This window comes from Lichenostomus cassidix, chromosome 1 (assembly GCF_008360975.1).
Source record: "Lichenostomus cassidix isolate B80296 chromosome 1, HeHo_3.0, whole genome shotgun sequence".
Classification (NCBI taxonomy): Eukaryota; Metazoa; Chordata; class Aves; order Passeriformes; family Meliphagidae; genus Lichenostomus; species Lichenostomus cassidix.
This window is the reverse complement of record NC_139479.1, coordinates 75,623,398-75,645,205: the sequence shown is the minus strand read 5'-3', so window position 1 is coordinate 75,645,205 and position 21,808 is coordinate 75,623,398.

Sequence of the window (21,808 nt, the reverse complement as noted above, 5' to 3'; positions counted from 1 at the left end):
ACCACAAAAGAATGACTTTCAAAAATACACATACCCTTGTGAGGAAAAAATGGATAAATGGATTACCCAATTATAGCAAATATTTTGTTTTAATTTGAGCCTTTAATAATCCCAAATCAGTCCTTTTTGAAATGCATAGTAATAGCAGTAAATACTTTGCAACACAGTATGAAGTCAAATGCCCATACTGGAAATAAAAACATATTGCCACAGTCATTTGAGCTGAGACTTCAATTACAAAATGGGAATGGCTTAAATAGCATATTATATCAGGACTTCCATCAAATTAGTTATGAATGTCACAGAAAACTGTAATGACCTGCTTTTGCTGACATGGAAAACTATGCATATTGAAAATCCATATCCTATCAGAACTTCTACCCACTCTTGCCTTTTTACGGCCAACATCCCAGGTCCTCTGAAGATGAAAGACATTTCACTTCTTAATTACTTCTATGCTTTTGATGAAAAACAATGTCAAGGATAAGAGAAAATGAACAGCATTTTATTACAACAGGTTAGTTGGCTTTAGGCTATTACAAACAGCCTCACTGAGTATGCTGATAGACACACTGCTTCCAAAAATACAGGTCCTGAGATTGCTCTAAAACTTTTCTGTCAATTCTACTAAAGACACCTGACTTTGTCTTTATTGTGGTCCATATTTTTGATAATTTAAACAAGATAATGATAGTGTATATAAATTAAAGCCTCACAAGGCTAAAATAGAAATCTATGGATAATTGTACAATTTAAATATCCACATTACTTCTTACAGAGGTCAGCTGTTTGAGTAAATTGTCAAAAATGTTTAGATGTGCAGCTATTCCTCCTTCCTGTGCTACTTTTCTGCTGTCAGTTTATTAACTAAGCATGCCAGTAAGTATAAGACACTTTCTCTGTCATCAGAAGAAACTGATAAGGAAATCTAGGATGCTTTGGTTCATTTTTTATCGAATGAAATACTTATGTCAGGCTAGAGAAAAATACCCTCCCTTTTGGTATGGTTTGGTGTTGGGGTTTTTTTCACTTTTATGCTCAAACTCATGAATTCTAAAAAAACTATACATTAAAAACATGAGAGTCTTCTTGAAAAATACATTTATCAAGATGAATATCAAAGGCAGGCACCATATGTGTTAATCACAAATAAAGTTATTCAGCATATTTTGCTTTTGTACAGAAAATAAGATGGGAAAATATATCAATTTCCTTTCCATAACAGAAAACATGTGACTGAAAATATACTGAAAGCAATTGAGGCATATCTGGGTCAAAGCTTTAGCAAGTACAATTTTACTTTAAGCTGCATTGCTCTGTTCCCTGGCTGAACAAGCATTTCCATTTCATAATGACACCATCTCCTATCTTCTACAAAAGGGACTTTTTAAGATAGGGTAGTAAAACAGGATAGTTCTGATATTTCTTTAAAAATTTATCATGTGGGGTGACTGAATGACTTGCAAAAGAAGCCCCAGTTCAATTGCTTACTTTTGTATAACTCATTCCCGTATTCTTGAGTAATATATACATCCAAATCTATCATATCCATCCTCCACTACACTGTACATGGGCTGCCAGATGATGAGTAGAGGTAAGGCTCAAGCCTGACATTAGTACTTGGAGAAGACTCAAAAGCAAATTGTTGATGTTTTCTGGCTATACTACCTTTATTTCAAATCATATTATTAAAAGCCAAACTACCCACAGTACACTGAGTGTCCCTTTTGCTTCAGTTACAGAAATGAAGAAGGAATACTTCATGCTGTCCTACAACTTTCTGGGCAACCTCTCCTTCCTGCCCCTGCCCTGTCCTGTAAGAAAATGAAAAAGGATATGTGTGTGTATTGAGAGGGATGTGGTGGGGAGGAGGAAAAAATGAGGAGGAAACCCAGAGGCACAGTGCCCTACAAGGATGACTTGAAATTAACCCTGCCTCTTCACCTAGCAGTGTTTGCCTTCCAACAAGCCATCTGCAATGCTCCACACCTTTTACCTTCCAAACAAGACAGGAAGCATTTTTACCCATCTGAGAATGGCTGCACTAGATTGTCCAAAACACAAAGCTGGGTTTCCACTGTATTGTGCCAACACTTTCTGACTTTCCAACTGGAATACAAGCAAATCCCACAGCATTTGAATGGGAAGGGAAAGGAATTTCATCACTACAAAATATCAAAATACCAAAATATCCTCTTGGATTCCCAGGGTACTCACAATAGTAAATATCAGTCTTTAACTATCTTAACAAAGCTTTGGCTATTTAATGCAGGAGGTAACTTTGGCAGGTTGCAGACTGAATATATTATTGCATCATGAGAAACAGGTTTGCAGTGGCAAATTTTTTGTCAAATTTCTAGATTATGAATTACTTGAATATGCTGGATCTCCACAAGTTTGCTTTCCAGAATGGTAATTCTTTCTTTTGCATCATTTTTTATTACACCCAACCATCTCTTGAAAGTTTCTGATGTACTGAGAGCTACAACACTGAAAGTCCTCCAGCACAAAATAGCTCCAGCACCTTAAACCTTGGTGTGACACCATATTGGCAAACACTATTTGCTCAAGGCATAGCTGCTTATACAGTTCTTCCCTCCATTAAGAAAATATTTACCTTCATAGACTACAGTGAGGTATTTCTGTTCTTATATGGCTGCTGAACTCTTTCTTACTTCTCATCAAAGAGTACATCTGTTAAGATACTGAAAACATCTAAAAAAGGTGTAAAAAACATGGAGGGGGAAAGCCTCAATATCCAGTCAGTCTTTTTTGTCACCAAACAAACCAAACCCAAAATAAAACTGTGTTCCATCCAGATAGATGGTGGGGGAGGGAATGGAAGCCTATCACCCTGCTGCTCCAACTTAATTTGTTAAATATCAGTACAGAAAGATCTGTATGCCATAGCAACATTTCACAAGGTTCCTGGTAGGATGTTATAGAGGAGGAATGGTAGGCAGGAAAAGGTACAAACAAGGTTTCTGTCCATTTTGTGGCTGATGCTGCCATTTTTACAGAGCTCAGCAGCAAGGTGAGAGATTTCTGGCCATTTTATATCTCATTTAAAAACCTAAATCTCAACATTATGATGATACCAAACGCCCTTTCAGATAATTAAATGGTAGATAATGTGGAAGCACTCATGAACTGCTCAAAACTGAGTGAGAGAGGAAAAGGCAGCAGGTACCTTTCAATGCCAATAAATGTGAGATGAAGAAAACCTAAAGTGTGTGAACCTAATGCTGAGAGTAGAACTGACAAGTGAAACTCAGGAAAAGTGACTTGAAATAATCTCTGAGGGAGTCAGAAACTCATGGCTCACCATATAGTAGCTTCTAGAATGTAAAATTTGAGTGCCATCAGGAAGGTTATTGAGAGCAAGATTAAAAGAACCCACTTTTCTGCAAGACAAAACCTTGGTTTTATCACAGTGCTGGTACTGTGTGCACTCGAGGTCTCAGCAACTCAGAAAATATCATAATAGAAATAGCCGAGAGAGACAACTCAAGTGACCAAGGGTATCATCTAGAACATCTGCCACCTGGGGAGAGGCTTAAAGGACTGGGGCTGCTCAGTTTAGAGACAGGAGGGCAATGAATAATAAGCTATCATACCTCAAAGTACTAAAAAAACTTGTAAAAGACTGACTCCCAAACCTCCTCCTCTTCCTGTTTGGAAATTGTGCTTTAAGTTCAAAGATCCTGCATTATCTGTCCAATGAATACTGAACTATTCACAAAGAAAGCTCCAACACTGAAAAGATGCTGTTCCAGGATATTTCCTATTCCCAGGGTCAGAGCAATCAAATCTAGTCCCAGTCATGATACTAGTCAGACAGAAAAGTCATTTGGGACCTGTGAAATCCTCAGCTGCATCTTTAAATAATTTACAGCAGACAGATGACAGAAATTTGTCTTCCTCTGTTTTACAAGGGGACACTCACAGGTGTGCATTGGAAACTTATGAACGTACCCAGGATGATGAAATCACATGGACATAAAATGTAGGAATTGAAACTTCATCTCCAGAATTACAGTCCAGCATTTCCACCAGTGATTGCTTTTAAGTGTTTATTGTTATTGTTCTAATTATTACTGTTTAGGTTATATCCTCATGATAGCTCTTGCACACCATCTGTGTTACCTGCTAATAGACAACCAGCTGAAGACTGTAAAAAACCAAACATTAGGACCTTCCTATCCTCATACCATTTCTTAAGCTAGACACAGAGCCCGGGAGAGTTTTAGGTAAGGCAGCAGAGGAAAAGCCAATATCTGCTCCTACTTTTTTATTACTAACAACATCACATTTACTGTGACACCATCAGAGACTGGAGGAAATGAAAATGCAGCATTACTTTCTCTTTTATACTGAATACACTAAGTGAAATGATCTTGATATAATGTAGTAAAGAGTCCTGATTGATGTAGGTTATAATTTTGAAACTCAGTTTTCTGCTTCTGAGTACATACATACTCTCTAATTAACTTGAACAACAGTTTATAAGACCAGTTTTGACTCTGCCCATTTAATGAACAAAATCCAATCAGCCACCCTGTTAGCGTAAATGGAAAATACATGTCTGCAAGAATGATAAATAACTGATTGCCATAGTGATTAGCATAACAGGCCTTGTGGAAAGCTATTTGGCATTCAGCTCTCACTAGCACATTTTGAGGATTGATACAAGCTTTGGTGTACTTTGCATTGGACGTGCAGCTGATTTAAATAGGAAGACATCTTTCTAGACCTGATGACTGACATTTTCATTTTAAACTTCTACATTTCTGTTTATAAGAAAATGAATCATATTTTTCAAACTGCTGTGGGTGTTTTCACATAAAACATATGTTTGGTTCATTCCATTGCAAAAAACCCAGCCCCTTTTAGTGGTCCCAGATGCTCCAAGCATTATTGCTAAGCTGAACTATCCTCCGGAAAGCTGTGCTGACTCACTCTTAAGCAACCTGTTAACTTTACATGCTGTGTGCTCTACTCTGGAAGTTTTTAGAGCCTCTGTGTACTTCAACTATCTGGGCTGTAGAAACATCCTGAAATTGAATACACTCGATGATCCCCTTGCTAAAAAAAAAAAAAACCAACAAAAAAAAAAACACCCACATTTTGAATACACTTGAGGTAATTTCAAATGCTGTTAACAGATAACAAGACATTTATATTTGAAAAATGGGCAATTCAGCTACTCTCTTTAGTTACTTATCTTTCATTCCAATTGGGATGTGCTTTAGTATATTGCTCCGTATTTTTAACATACTAGATTGTTCAAAATCCCCTTCAGATATGAAATAAATTTGGGAATCTTTGTAAAGGTTGTCTTGCCTGTCACAGAATAGGCTTAATTGTGGGAAAAGCTCCTCTTGGGCTGCAGGATCTTGAGTCACCATCTCAGACTGGGTCAACAGGGCTGCACTGAGTGTTTCTTACATCTTGCAAGTGGATGAGTTCACTTAAGCCAAAAAGAGTTGAGTTGCAACTAAATATATTTGAATTCTGAAAGTTAATATGAAAAGCTTGAAGTAACTGATTAAGAAAAACAAGCAACTTATATTTTCAGCTCATGCTTTCCACTTACTTTTCAAATTCAAAGGACCCATACCTTCAAAAGAGAGACAGTGAAAAAAAGGAGGGAGGTAAATAACCTCTCAAGCCATGGTAGATGCAGAAGGGATAAAAGCAGAAAGGTTTAAACTGTTCCTTGGTCTCCTAAAAGCAGGAACTGAGCTATCACTCCCTGGAAACACAGAATATAAATAGATGTGGTGCACTCAGTGGTTTCAAAATCTTGGCTATCTTCACAGCAGGACCTAAATAAAAGTGAAAAATTTCAATTCGAGGAATACAGATATGAAACTGGAATCTCATTAATTATAAATATGGTGAAAATAAGATTGAGAAATAAATGCAGGAAAGTATAATTAAAGAAACTTTAAAATCTCCACTCTTCCAAAGTACATTATTTTAAATCTTAGAAATTGCATTTTACTAGCTGGAGGAAAAAAAAACAGTTCTAGAAAAGCAGGAATTAAATATCTTTCTGGTGAATTTGAAATGTATCTTGGACATCCTTTTGTTATTAAATACTCATGGAAGGCACACCAGGTAACTACAGGATTCTGTATGCAAACTCTCCTGCACTTCTTGCTTGTGCATCTCTAAACTGTTGGTCATAGGAAGGAAAGGCCAATAAAATGTTCCCTCTCTTCATGGCCTCTTTCATGCCTGAAGGGTGAAGACGACTTCTCTCACCAGTAATTCTGAACTGACTGAAGACAAAACCCTGACCTTCCTTCTGTCCCTCAACAGCAGCACCAACTCGAGCAACTGCTGAGGATCAGTGCTTCCATTTGCAGAATTCCTCCTGCATAGCCTGGCATGACCTGTTTTGGGAAGGAAAATGCCTACCCCAACCTAAAGCACACTGTGCAGGTTGGCTTCAAAGGCTTGTGAATATTGAATCTGTTTTGAAGGATTCAATTTTCACAATTCCTAATACCTTGGATGATTTTACTTTCATCACAACCCTGGTAGCTTCAGATGTGTTGCTTGAGCAGCAGCTTCCTGAGTTTCCACTCAGAATGTCTCAGAACAGCCCATGTGCAGACTAAATGTATTCTTGTTTACATTATACATACATGCAAAAGAGAGATGAGTTACACTAATCCTCACTTAACCAACATTTATAAAAGTGTCCAAAACAGTGGAAAGCAGCCACTGAATTAAAAAAAAAAAAACCTCTCTCTGTATATGTACAAAGGCATTCATTACAATTGAAATGCTAGTATGTTATAAAGAGATGATTTTAAAAAGAATAAAAGAACCCTCCAAAGGGTTGTACTTTCCTCTGAAAAAAATAAGTGTAAAAATAGAAGATCACCTCTCTTCAGGCTTTCCAAAAATATTCTGTGCAGTTTTCTGGATAATTTGGCTTGTTTCATTTCCAAAGTGAGCTTGCAGAATAGAGACTGAACGCTTGTGACTTCTTTTTTTCTTAGTTGGTTTTAGCCTGCAGCTTTTATGACACTCATTGAAACATAAACTGAAATACTTTCTTTGCTGTAATACACACTAATAATATCTGCATGTCTCACACATTCAGACTTGTGCTTCTCTCTGCACTCAAATTCAAACTGGGCATATTTGCTATTAGATTTTTCACTTAAACTAGCTAAAAGCAGTTTTCCATTCAGTTTTCTGTTGTCTGTATTTCAGCCCAAGGTTGCCCCCATACACTCCAGGAGCAAAGCAGGAACTTAAAACCTCTTTAAATTTAAAATACATAATGTAGTAGTTGTATCTACAATTCCCATTGGCTGTCAAGCACACATGCAGGCTTGTGCACATCTCATGTACCTAAATAAATATCAGTTGACACTGTCATGGCCATCACTTGTCTTTCCTTGAATTCCTTTAAAACAGCATTGCTTAGTGTGTGATATTGCAGTGCTTAATTAAGCAAGAAGTGACCAGGATAGATGGTGACCTTTTCTAAGTGATTTTCCATACATAACATGCTGCATGAAATGTGAAACTCTGTCACCTGATTGAAAGCTATCAGAAAGGAAGACTGCTCTCTTTTATACTACCATTCTAGAGCTCTGTGCAAATGACGAGGATCTTAAAGGCAAGAGCAAAATCAAAGTGTGCGACATTTCATTTTCATAACCTTTTCAATCCATGAAAGTATGTTTTTAATGGTATAATCCTCGTAAATTATTAATGATTCTGCTGAATGTGACAAAATTTATAAGGCGATATTCTCAGCATCATTTATAAGAATATCTATTATGTGTATTGCAGGTATAGGGAGACAATCGTAGCAGAAAAGTGAAATAGTCAAAAAGATATGTAAAATAAGCTGTGATTTGTGTATCACTGCATTGTGTTATTAACTTGAAAAATAGTTCTACTTCAAAGGAAATGTCAGTGAGCTTTGTACAGTTTTCAAGTAAGGCTCAATTCAGAGTAATAATGAACCTATTTTAGGCAGAGACGATTTTTCACACAGAAGAAAAGTTTAAATTATCTGTCTTATACTTTGAGCATCTTTCAAATGGACCTTGTAAAGGTCCTAAATATATATCCTTTAATTGGATGAAAAGGCTTCTGATGCACAGGTATATAGTAAACAGGTTTCTAGCATATAAAATCAGTTCAAGAGGACATTTTCTGGTTTTATGTAAAATGGTAAAGTTCATTTCCATTAACAAAAAATCCTTCTCTTTGCTAATTATTTGAACTTTACTGCTTTGTTTTATTGCTCGGAGGTTTAAGAGAGTGAAAGGCATTACCAGCGATGACGAGCAAAAAATTATCCTGCTGAAGGCAGAAGCCTGAAAATTCACCACACAGGAATTTGTTTTCCACTCTTTTTGTACCTTTCCACCTCTTTGAATTCTGGTGGCAAATGGAAAAGATGCAGAGTATAGAAATTATGTTAGCCTATAATTCACCCATGAGATTGCAAATTTGTGAAAAATTACAAGAAATTCATGTTGGAATGGCCTTCATTGGTATAGCTCTTTATTTCTAAATAAGTATCATAGGAAAAAGAATTTAATTCTTCTCCTTGAGTGAAGTGACCATCTACATGTTGACCAAGTCAGATAAGCTTTTTCTTACAAGGAGATGAACTGTTATATTAGTATTCTCCACAAGAACAGATATAAAAGTAGAGGAACAGGGGAGGAAATATTTTCAGGTTGTCACAGCAGGATGTAAAAATGCTCCTTGAGAGCTCTGTCATGAAAATGGGGATAAAAATGCAACTTATCTGTGAACTAACCACATAGTACTATAAAATAATCCGTGTAAAAGACAGCATTTTAAATTCTAAGACTCTAAGGCATTGGAATCACAATCTATTTCAAGGAATCCCAGAGGGAGTATTGACTGAATTAATAATGGTCTCCTTAAAAATAGACATCATTTTCTGCATAGCACTTTTGTAAAAAAGGAGATATTTATTTGTAGTGTACATTGAGAATTTTCAATTGAAAGTCAAATGTACATTTATTCATTTCCACAGGTCTTGATGACTTGTTAATATTCACATCAGAACCCAATGCTCATTAGATCTTAGGTGCCTTGAAATTAGTCCTTCCAGTCTCATGCTCTTTAATTTAGATGTACAGACATTTCTTCAATTTTTAATTCCACAGCTTTTTGCTTATTAAAATCTTTTATTTAATTTTTGCTGCACTTACTTCTCAAGTTAGAAAAAAAAAAGTTCAGTTTAGTACAAGGGGTTTTTTTCAAAAACGTGAGTCTTTAAAACTTACAGATGCATTATAGTTCTTAAGAAAATCTTCGGGAAAATGTAGCAGTTTTAGACCAAGGCATGGTGAGAATAGTGACTGAGCACTGGCTTGAGTTAGCAGTAGGAGCTCTGAAAGCCAACAATTAAATAAAATGATTGTTTGTTCAGGGCATGGAAAGAGAGCAGGGGACAAATAATAAGACTAACAGCTGAACTTTTCATTCAACTTAAAATCTTTAAAAATTGTTAAAGATTGAGATCATTCTATTCTTTCACATCAGCACCATCACTAATGTGAAAAAGAAGCTTGTTCTGTTTCAGTTATAATATCAGTAGCAGGTTGGTATGTCCTTTGTGGTCAGTGTTCTTCTTCGAAGATGCAGCTCTCATTATGTGGTAAATTCCTTCCTAGGTAATTAAACTCTGCCTTGAGCAGATGACTTCTACTTTACTCTCTGATTTGGCACTGTGATATTAGGGAATATAGACTTTATCATGAGACTCTTCCCCAGAAAGCTGGATCCTGCCATTTGCCTTGATATGGATGGACATCTAGAAATCTATTTTATTGCTTTTCTCTCCCTTCCTATACACATTCTGATTCTTGTGTTTCCACCCTTTACTTGTGAATTTCCTTATCTTTATAGAGTTAACAAATTCAAATCATTAGGAGATCTGCTTTTTGCACAGACTTATTTCCCTTCTGATCATCAAGCCAGAATAGGCTGGCATTTGCTTAACAAGCCCCTCTGCATGAAGTGTACTATCTGTGAGCTATTTTTACAGGGGAATTAAGCTATTGGTGCATGACTCTCAATTCTGATAGCTCAGATAGGAAGAATTAAGCCCCAATGTTAGGCAAATAGTCAACAATCTATTAAATCAAATATTTGCAATAGCAGGAACTGAAACTGATATCCCAGATAATCTAAGCATTTCAGCTCACAGTCATTTCTGCTCCCTGGCAATTAGGTCACTTCTCTTTGAACTTATCAAATTTTGGTATAGCCACTAGAACAGAAGAGCACGTCCTCAATAGTAACTTGTGTCTGAAGAATGATGAGGTAAAAATTGGTAGTCTCATCACTGGTGCTGTAGTTAGTAAAGTACAAGGGGGCCTGAGAGGAATGGCAATTTGTAATATTAGATGAAACAGTCAAGAACATAGAAATATTTAGCAGTTGGAAAGTGAAGTCAAAATCAGTTTAGGAGTAAGATACAAATTTTTGACTGCAAGAATAAACACCAGATCTGTTGGTCTCTACTAAACAGAAGCTTGTTTAGAAGCCTGCCAGTAGGTATTCAGGTACAGCCTCAAGTTAAAGTTTCTACACAGAAAATTCTTTTCTTCAGAGAAAATTAAAGTTGAGTGGCCAGAGTATTCTCACCTGTTATGACAATCCACAATCTGTGTAAACCAAGAGAAGATGCAACCTGCTATTTCAATGTGCAGAGCTCTGAGGTGAAAGAGAAGCCAGTAGCTCTTACCACAGACCTGCCTCACCAGCAGGAACAGCAGAGCTCTACTGCACTAGGCAGGCTTTAAAAAATAATAGCTTCAACTATTTCAGCATTTAAAACTAACTTTAAATGTTTTCCAATCAAATTTTACCTTGTAAACAGCAGAAATGTTCCAGTTTTCAGAAGGACTATGTGCTAATTATGTGAAGGAATTTCCCAGAATACTAAAGCATACAGTATGTCCAAGGCTCACTATTTAAAGGATGAAAAAGAGAATTCTCACTAATTAAAACAGAAAGGGAATTAAAAAAAAAATTATCACAGAACAGAAAGTAGGGGGAAATAGCCAGGCACTTTACCCTTCAGAAAGATTTGCTTAAGTATTTCAAGCCATTTCAGCACTAACAGGTCTCATTTCCCTGATGTAATTAGCAAAGGAAACAACAATTACCTGCAGGTTCATTAAATAAATCAGCAGTGTTGCTCATTGTGAAGTTAATGATCAGTAGTGCAGATGATTGTTATGGACACAGTTAGTACAGTTGATATTCAGCAGTCTCTTTTCTAAAGAGACTATTACTCTGCTTTTAAATTTTGGCATTCAAACATGTTTCCTGCTTCTTCTTTTAATCACTTAAAATATTCTAACTGGGACCGAGTTTTTCATCCTAATCAAGAAAAATATTTTTCAGAGTGAAATGAATTAACTGTCTTATATCTGTTTCTATGTAGCAGCTTTTGCTTTCATTCTTGTCATGTAACTCAGACCCACCAGCACCATAATGCTGGTACTTATTGTTGTGACACTCCCAATTTATTATCACTTGAGGAAATCTGGACCCATCAGAATATTTGCTTTCTTTGCCAGGAGATAGCCTCTCACACAGCAATTTCCATTCTAAGCTGGCAGGGAGTCTCTCTCTCATCCTGGTTTCCAGCTTTTTGATGTTCCACCTGGACTGCCTTAAAGCAATATACATAGGCATGAAATCTTCAACCCTTTGAGGAGCACATCTGAACTGCTCTTACACTTCTATACTAGGCTTTCCCTGAATCTTAGGTTCACTTTCATGCTTTTGGTCTTTATATTCAAGGTGATTGATCACCCAGGTCCACTGTGTGCATAAATATATATTTGTATTAAAAAAGTTATCTAGCACTTCTTAGGAAAAATAGTGGTGAACAGTTCTATTTCTCAGAAGAAAAATTTAAAAAAAAACAAATCAAACCTTTCTACCATAAAGGCAGAGCTCTGTCGTTCATAACAGATATCCTCTGAGAATTTCCTGAGACAGGGACTGCATAGCTATAAGAGCTAGAGCACAGGTAGCTTCATCATCTCTGTTCTAATTTCACATTTCTTACCTGTTTCCACAAGAATAAACTCAGAGCACCTTGCTATATACTAACTTTTATCATATATACCACCTTCGATCACTCTAAGGTATCTGCAAGCCATATTTTTCTTATTATTCTATTCCAAGGAAATATGTCATATTGGTGTATAATAACTACTGACATGAGTTTTATCGCATAGTAGTCCTGCCCTTTCAGCAGTTTTTAAGTTATCCAAGAAAGATTCCCCAAGAAGATCTATCTATACAGGGTTTTTAATCATTTTGCAGCTCCCTCCTATGTTGTAAAAGTTATTTAATATTAAAAATTAATTAGCGGCATTGAATAATGAAGTCCCGATATTTTTTTCCCTCCAGTCTGCATTTACCAGGATTTTGTAAGAGAGGAATAAATGTGCTCCTCATTGCCTTGGCCACTTTAAATGGGATGCAAGAGATGGACTTTGTCTTGCCCTTCCAGGAGACACAAAGCTGAGCAACATCCAGCTGACCAGCAGTCTGGGAGTCAGAGGACAACTCTCCCCTAAACTGACCTGCTTCCTAACTATTTATCTTCATTACACAAGTGTCAAAGAGCAATCAAACCAAGGTTTCATTTTATATGGCCTCAGTACGAACAACAGAGTAAGATTCAATATGTGTCCAAAGAGCTTGGAAGTCAAATAAGAGTTCATAGTCCCAATTACCATGCTTAAAAAATGGAAGTATTTTCTTTTTAATGGTAAATACCATTTTCATGTAAATTAATAGAAAGTGAGCAAAGACAGTAAAGCTAGTGTATCAGTGTAATATCACCAATTATCTCTGAAGTGAATTGGTTCAGGTATAAAGATCTTTTTAAAAATCAAACATAAATCATAAATAAATACAAGAAAAAATTAAATTGGCTTTCAGAATTTCTCTCAGTATACTCAGCTACAAAGTGGCAGGACACCTCAATCTAAGTGAACAAATCGCACTGCACATCAAAATAATAACATAAAATTTTAAAACTCACTCTTTATTCACAGAAGCCCACTTGCTAGATTTATGCATAGGGATATTTCACAAACCCCAGAGGTTCAGGAAATATTAATTACTCTATTTATTCCCACTGCAGTTTAAGGTTATTCAGCTGGCAGTTTCTGAGGGAACAGCCTTCATTTATATGAAATGTTATCAGAATTAGAATACTCCTCTGTGAGCAATAAGTCTGCAAAAAAGTAACATTAGATTTAAATAAATGAACAAAAATATGTTTGTGTTTATGTATGTATGTACATACAGAAGCTCAGAGGTGAGGAGTAGATGGCATTAGATCAAATGAGATTAAACTGCTTGAGTTTTGTTCAATTACCAAATTTTCTCATCTGTTTCTTACAGAAAATGTGTGAGAATAATCTCAAAGAGTTTTCAACCTTTCCTATAAATATCACCAACCACAAGCAGTTATGTGTTAGGCCATTGCTGGAATACAGGTTCTTTTTGTTTAAAAAAGCACTTCAAGTTTTGCAGATCAGGAGGTGATGATGATGTGGCACACACTCAAAAGGCATCCAGGCTAACCGGAAAGCTAAGCTTTTGAAGGATGAACTTGCCAACATCAGCAAGAGAGACTCAAACCTCCTATGTGTCTCGCTGTTGTTAAGCAGAAAAATGTTATGCCTCAAGTCAGAAAAAAACTTTGAAGCATATTCAGACAATGTCCTTTCCTTTCCTTCCCTATCAACTTGGAAGTATTGAATTAAATTAAAATACTTGAAATCTCTCCTCTGGATCTTTTACATCTTTTCCTGGGACCTGGCATCCCAACAGGCAGTGAGGATCACCCCTCAAAGTAGCTCCTATAAGCACTTTTTCTGAGGAGTAAACTAAGTAAAAGCATGATTCCTAAAGGCTAAATCACTGTAGAGGAAAATTCCCCTCTTGAAAAACTGGCTCCCTGCATCTGCCAGAAAGAACAAGAGCCCAGACAAACCATGTGGATAAACTAAACCCGGCAGGATAAGTGTCAAGACTATGCTATTCTGCAGTGCTCTGATGTCTTCTATTCATTTTATTTCAGGGAAAAGTTGTCAGAAGCAAAGATGACAGCCATTGCTCTTCTCCCACAGTGTACAGCATGTAAAAATGCTGAAGCTGATACAAAGCAGCCTATACAACCCATTTCTTTCCTAAGCTCCAAAAAGAGCAATTTTGCAGCAGGCCCAAGACAACCTAGCAACTAAAGGGTGCCAGAATACAGAAAGAAAGGGTGTCAAAGGTAAGCTGAGTTCCTAGAAATATTTCCCTCAGCTGAATTGCACAGAGCTGCAAGGTTCCTTCTAGACCATGGGCCAAATCCCAAGATCTTTACTCCCACGTTCCCTGTTTCTGCTAACATTACATTGGAGTTCTGTGCAGGTTTACTCAAACAGGAGTTTGTGTAACAATGGAATATACATAGCATATACAAAAATACTTAATTATTATTTGTCTTTCAGGAAAAATCTAAGGATGGAAGTTTTGAGAACCAAAATGAACTTGTAAGAATTACTCTCCAAGGACAATCTCCTGTCAGGACCAATTTTGTCCTACTCATTTGAGACTTCAAATTATTTTTTTAATAAAAATAAATTGTTGTTTTTAATGTCTTTTCCCCACACATCAGTGCAATTAGTAATTGCTCCTCTTCACTTTCAAAGGACATAAAAGATTAAAGAAAAAACCCTGCACACCTGTCAGAGCAGAGTGCTATGGAATTGACAGAAGGAAAAATGATTGCAGCATCCCTACACTGTGCTTTGCTTGCACTGTGCAGAATACTCCATCAATTTTACAAAATTCTTTCAATTTCACTGAAAGATAGGAATGCCATAGTTAGTCCCCATCTGATGTATTGGAAATGGGTTTCCTCAAGTTTTATAAATCCTGCCAGGAATTTTAAGACCTCTGCCTCCATACACAAGACATCAAGAGGAACATTATGCAGGTACCTTCATATTTATAGTTTGTTTTGAGATATTTCTGTGCAGTAGGCTGGATTAAGGAAAGCATCACAAAAAACCCTCTCTAAAAATCACAAAAAGCACAATATGGGAAATAATCTATGTGTGAATAAATATATCAAGTTTAAGGATGGGGGAAAAAAAGAATTTCATGAAGTCTGGTATGTGTAAACCATATCAGCCTGAAGCAATTTGCCTGACACTGCAGCAAAATTTATACTGTTTTGTACAATACCACTACATTACTCATTAAATGGCAGCATTAAATTAACAACTTGAAGCCAATCATGGGACCTTTGCATGCACATGGAATTACTGAATTTGCGACAGCAGAGTAAAAGCCACGAATTCTCTACTTTTAAATCGAGCTGCCTCCTTGCCTTTTATGAGTGTAATTTATCGAATGTGCATCAGTGCACAGAAGCTTTGCTTGTAATGCCTTCCGTGCTTCATTAGGAAATCCTCTATAGGCAAGACAGGTTTTATTGTCACTGACAAGGAACGCGATAGCACAAAGATTGCTAGATAAATTCTGGAGGCACAGAAGATGCTGTGTACCTGAAATGCACCATCAAGAGGGCTGGGAGGGGCTGCCCAACAGACACCTGCCCCACCACATCACAGAGGTTGTCTATAAGTTAAGACCATCCATGGCCTTCTCATGCAGCAGTGGAAAGGAGCTGCACTTTGTTGTATTCCATCAGTCACTGCTGTTGCTGAAACTTCTAGGAGCACAGTGACAGGGCCACAGATCCAATGACAGAATATGCTTTCAGGTGCTCTACATACCCTGCACGAGATCAGGACGAGAGAAAGGCAGGAACAAAAGGACAGTCACAAGGACTTGAGCACAATGAGAAATGTCTGTTGTGCCAAAGGGATTGGTTTGCACTGCCATTGCCAATTACCTGCATTGTAGCTGGGATGAGGCTGCATTTGGGATTTGTGCTGAACCCAGTGTTGATAACACAGGGATGTTTTAGTCACTACTGAACAGAGCTTACACAGAGCCAAGGCCATTTCTGCTCCTTGCCCCAGCAGTGAGGAGGCTGAGGGGACACAGCCAGGCTGGCTGACCCCAGCTATGGCACTGGGCTCAGCCTATAAAGCTGGGGGAAGGAGAAGGAAGGAAGTGGGGGACAGTGGGAGTGATGGCATTTGTCTTCTAAAGCCACAGTTATGCATGATGGAGCCTTGCTGTCCTGGAGAAGGCTGAACACCTGCCTGCCCATGGGAAGTGGGGAATGAATTCCTTGTTTTCCTTTGCTTGCATCTACAGCTTTTTATTTACCTATTAAACTCTCTTTTTCTCAACCCACATGTTTTTTACTTTTGTATTTCCAGTTCTCTCCCCCATCCCTGCAGAGGACAACGAGCAAGCAGATGCATGGGGCTGAGCTGCCAGCTGGGATTAAACCACAACACCTACAAAAATTTCACAGATTAAGCAAAGTAGATATGCACAAGAAAGAATTAAGTCATTTAATTTCAGCCCTTTTTTATTTAAAATAATATATTTTTTCGTTGCAAGATTTTGAAATCAGTTTTAAAATTAATATCTATGGAGTTGGAAAAAAATTAAATTATTTTTCATCAAGAAAAACAGTTCAATGTCATCGGAAAAGCAAAAAATAAATTCTGCACTGGCCCTAAAGTACTTTTTATTCAACTAAAAAATATAACAATCAGTTATTGGCATAGCATTCTCTTTTCTTTCCAATCTTGAACTTTTATAGTCTTAGAGAATATTGTGAAACAGATGCAGAATGTCATGCCAGGGGCTTTAATTTTAGCACAGTTGAAATCACATACCAAGAGTTTCATTTGAGGTATGACATTTTTAGTGAATTCTCTAAACCCAATTAGTGACACGGCATACTCTAAACTGTCCGTTGTTGACATAATTATTTACACCTACAAAAATGCAGTTCTTCTTTTAGTGTAGTTTCCCTAGAGATTAGACATATTTTTCCTGCACACAGACTACAGATATACCTAAATAATTATTGAAAAATATGAAAGAATTAAAGACAAATAAATACTAACAAAGAGGTATTAAACGTTTAATTATTGGTAATTAAGACTGTTAAAAAACCATTTAAATGTTCCTGTTAAGGGGGAATTACTACACCTACCTTTATAAGTGAAAAATTCTAGGATAAAGTTTATTCAAGAACTAGAGACAAAATCTGCCTTTGTATTTGAAGTTATGTAGCACCACCCTTCATCATAGAAAATCTTTTACCTTCAAAATGGTAGCAGCAAACAGTCCCTAGCATTAAGGTTAGAAAGGCCACCAAGCAATTATTGACCAGGTAGTAGTCTCCAACCTAGGTAATTGATTAAATTTTATATAAAGTTAAATTGAGGAAATTCCGTCTGGGAGAGTCATACATATCTAAATAATGTGGTAAATAATTTTGCTTACTGTTTCTTTACCTGTGGCTAACTGTAATTAAATACTTGCCTGTAAGTCACAATGAATCAAGTAAAATTCTGTCATAGTATTACAACTGAGAGTTTTCCACTGTTTTGTCTGATTCAGCTTTTAAATTACATTACCATTCCTGTAAGTGTTACTACTCAGCTCAGACTTAGAGATCTGCCAACTTACCTTTTGCTCAATGGACACCCCACTAGGCATCCCTGTTGGAATTTCAGCAAAGGAGGTTGAGGGTGTAGCATAAAAATTCAAGGGAAGTATTTGGAAATGCCAATATATTATAACTCTGTTTCACGGCATTCAGACCTGGCTTGGGAAATAAATTGTTCTTGTCCCTAGTAATAAGCTATGGTCTATTTGTGTTCAATTTTTTCTTTACACTGTAAATGGTTTTGGTGTCAGGTATTAACTAGGTCTACTGTCCAAGCAGACAAGCATCTTAAATCACTCATACAAGACAAATATGCCCCCTGCAGTAGTAAAGAGTAAACAAACTAGGGAATAAACCCTATCATTAAAAATATAGACCAAATCTTTCTCAAAAGAGCCAAAACTACACTGATTATGTCAAATATGACCATTACAGTACACAATGTACTTGTGTTTTATGCTGCTGATGTTTCTCATGTCAATGAAATGTAGCTCCTGGAGAGTAATTCTGTAAAACAACAAGTTAGCAACATTCACAAGCTCTGCTGCACTAGGTGTTGTATACACATATGTACTGTAAAATTTAATTCATTAGTCTTCTAGTTCCATTTAAATTGCTCAGATTAATACAATTTTGCCAATCCAGAGCTTTCAGGGAAGAACTGTATAAAAATGTAAAATAGTGAAAAAGTATGAAAATATGATTACAACAATTCACAATATGGAAAAAGCTGTTGAAAGCCAATTTTGTGGGTATATGTAGGTTCCTGATATCCCTCATCTCATCCATGCAAATAAAATATGGTGAATCCAAAAATTATTTTAAGCTAATTCTTTACCACTTAAAAATTATGAACTGAGCAAATGAGTGAACTGAGCATTAAAGTAGAACTAAAATTGAAGTTTTGTACCATTTCCAAAGCTAAGTACAGATTGTACAGAAAGTACAGATTTCCTTGCTATTCAAATCAACTTGTGTTAAAATCTCTGATATAACTGACATCTTGCCTCATTTTTATTGTTGTTCTTTGAGTGGCAGACCTTTATTCACTATTAAAAAACTGAAAACAGCAATTGCAATTTTTCAGGAAGATGAATATGCAGCAGATCTTGATGTCTTCTTGGATATTTCTGTTTTTCACACTCTGGATTCTATTTACAATACTGCAATTTAAATAATCCATATTAAACCTGTTTTACTTTTATTATTTAGAATTGACATTTCAGTTGCTCTGAGGCTTCCTTTGGGATTAGAGTAATATTCTGCCTTGAACTGTCAAAGCAGAGCTAAAGGCACATGTTTAGATTCAGACTGTCTATACTTCACGCATAGTATATGCACTGTAATGCAGAGAAATTAGCCACCATCATGACAATGCCCACCACCTCATTTAGGAGTGTAAGGGTACATCTACATTACCATTTTAATCTGGATTGGGAGTGCATTTCTGAACTGAATCTCCTGATCATGTTAATTTAATGCTGTTCTTTCTCATCTTGGAATAACATCAAAGCTCATAAACTCCCTTCAGATGTAACTAATTCAGAATTTGCACTCAGGAGTGACTCAAATATGGTCCCTCCACTAATACATACACAGGCCATGTGGCTAGACTAGGGCTAGTCCAAAGCAAAAAACGTGTAACCTATTTTTCTACAGACTAACCTTGACCATGTGATTTCATCCAGCAGCATCAATTTCCCCTTTGCCTGCTTTTTCATGAGGTTTCCAGAACTCTCACTCCTGTTTATATGGTTATTTCAAGAGGAATAAAGAGCTATTATTTACTACATCCCTTTGAATTGGGGTCAGGTTTTTCTCTGTACAGGATGGACCAAAGCCCTTCCCTTTTCAAGCAAGCATATCAGTGTCCTTACATAAAATTTTTAACTAGTGGCTGACAAGGTTTTTATGGGTTTTTATTGGTTTATAAGATTGTCCTTATAATTTAAGATAAAGGACTAGACCTGGTCCACAGTTCAAAGTCTGGAGAACAATCAATGCAGAAATATTGTGAAATGTAGCATGTTTTGTTTGCAAGGCTGTGGTGGCAGTAGATGACCCACACTTGATAAGTACTAGCTACTGCTTTGAAGAGGTTTTTAAGTGTTTATCTAAGGTAAAACAAGAAAAAGGGATATGTCACAAGGCTGCTACTGAACTCACAATAAAAGAGAGAGGATCTCATTCCAATACCTCTGAACAATATACATAATATACCCAGAGTCACCTTTCAATTTTTCCAAAACTGTGAATACAGATCTAAAATTCAGCTGGTTGTGTGTTTTTCTGATAATCCTCCACTGTAATTTCCTGTGTTCTATCTTAATATTTTCCTGTTTGTTTTCATAGAAAACAACATGAAGCCAGGTGCTGTCAGTGTAAAGAACATTAAACATTCAGCTTCATTATTTTGGTTTGTGAAGATACACTTCCAAATCCCATACAACAGCTCCATGGAAATAATGCCTTATATCAGATGTAGCAAATGCCACAGGAACTAGATCTGATGAATATAAAAATACTGAGAAAGGGGAAAAAAACTAAGACTCTCTGGGGAGTGTAAAAAGATGAAAAAAGTACTGAAACAGTAAATCCTAAAATAAAGTCAAGAGGGCATGCAGAAGCATCCAGGGGGATGAGCTAGCACACACAAGTCTGAAATGAAAGACACTGACTTAGCAGGTTCTGGAATAAAGTATCAAAAAAGCAGGTACAGCCTCATATGTCTGAAACACCAAAGGACTGACAAAGATCAGCTACACAAAGATAAATTTGTGGCAGTGAAAAGAAATTCATACACACAGACACAGACCCACAAGAGAGCAAAAAGCTATTGTTTCACTTTTAAAGCCAGGATGTCCTTATAACACACTGATGTTTGCAAAGTCCTGATGCGAATGTTTTGAAAGTGTGATCCCCATGGGATACCACCATCTTACAGATAAGGTGGCTTTTATTCTAATATTTGAACCTGTCATTTTGAACCGAAGGTTTAAGTCCTAATTAATAACTATTACATGAATGCTTTAGCTACTCATGGGAAAAATAATTGATTCTTTAACCTCAGTTCTATGTCACAGATGTGTGTTGGTCACAGTTGTTGTTCATACATCAAAGGCAATAATAAATAGCAACATTTTTTCATAAGATTTTTGGCACAGCACTTACACAATCATTCTCCAACACAAATTGCCACATACAGAGTGAAAAAAATAAAAGTAAAAGACAAGAATAAGAGAGATGGAAATCAGAACAATTGTGTCACCCTTTTAACATAGTACCAAATGTAACTATGCTTAAAGCAGAAATTTAGAATTACCAATCAACCACATCATATACCAAAATTCATGTAAATCTCAGGCCCAGAACAAGCAAACATGACAAAACATTTAAGAAACATTTAGATTTACATAGCACATTTTACCGCACAGAATTTTAAGTGCATGTTCTCCTACCCATCTTTATCTCCAGGAGGGACAAAATACAGACTTGATCCAAGATTAAATTGTTTTGCACTCATGATATTATGTATAATTGTAGCATCTTTTCATAGCTCCTGCTGGAATCTGTAAAGAGGTATAACATATAGAAACTTTAGATCCATCACATTTATGCTCAACTCCCCAGCTGTGGAACATAGGACTCCAATCTGTTCTGTGCTCAAGAAAACTTTAATAATTGTGGCAGATAATACAATCACACCTCTGGGTTTTTTCTAATTTTTTTCAGACATATGGAAAAGATGAGTAAACCTTTTTTGGATTCATCTGTTAAAGGCAAACCCAGCATGTACTGTCTGCCCTGGACACTAATATTGTCAGAGAAGTCTACCAGGGATTTTATCCTTTCTCTGTCTCTCTCATGAAATTTGGATCAAAGAAAACAACTTCTTGCTTATTTTTGACATCAGATAGAGGCCCGATTTTTGGTCATATCATGAGGGCAAACCTAAGAGCAGCAACAGCAACACTACACTGCATTTGAGATACTAAGCAACACTAAGTTCCAGAGAAAATCCTTCAAAAACCAGAGGACAGAGAGGGATGATTTTTTTAGTGAAAGAATAATGCATCCTTAGTGAGTGTTACAGGCGTAGGGTGGAGTTCACTGGAGAGCAACCCAAACCAAACTATTTAAGACTTTGTTCCT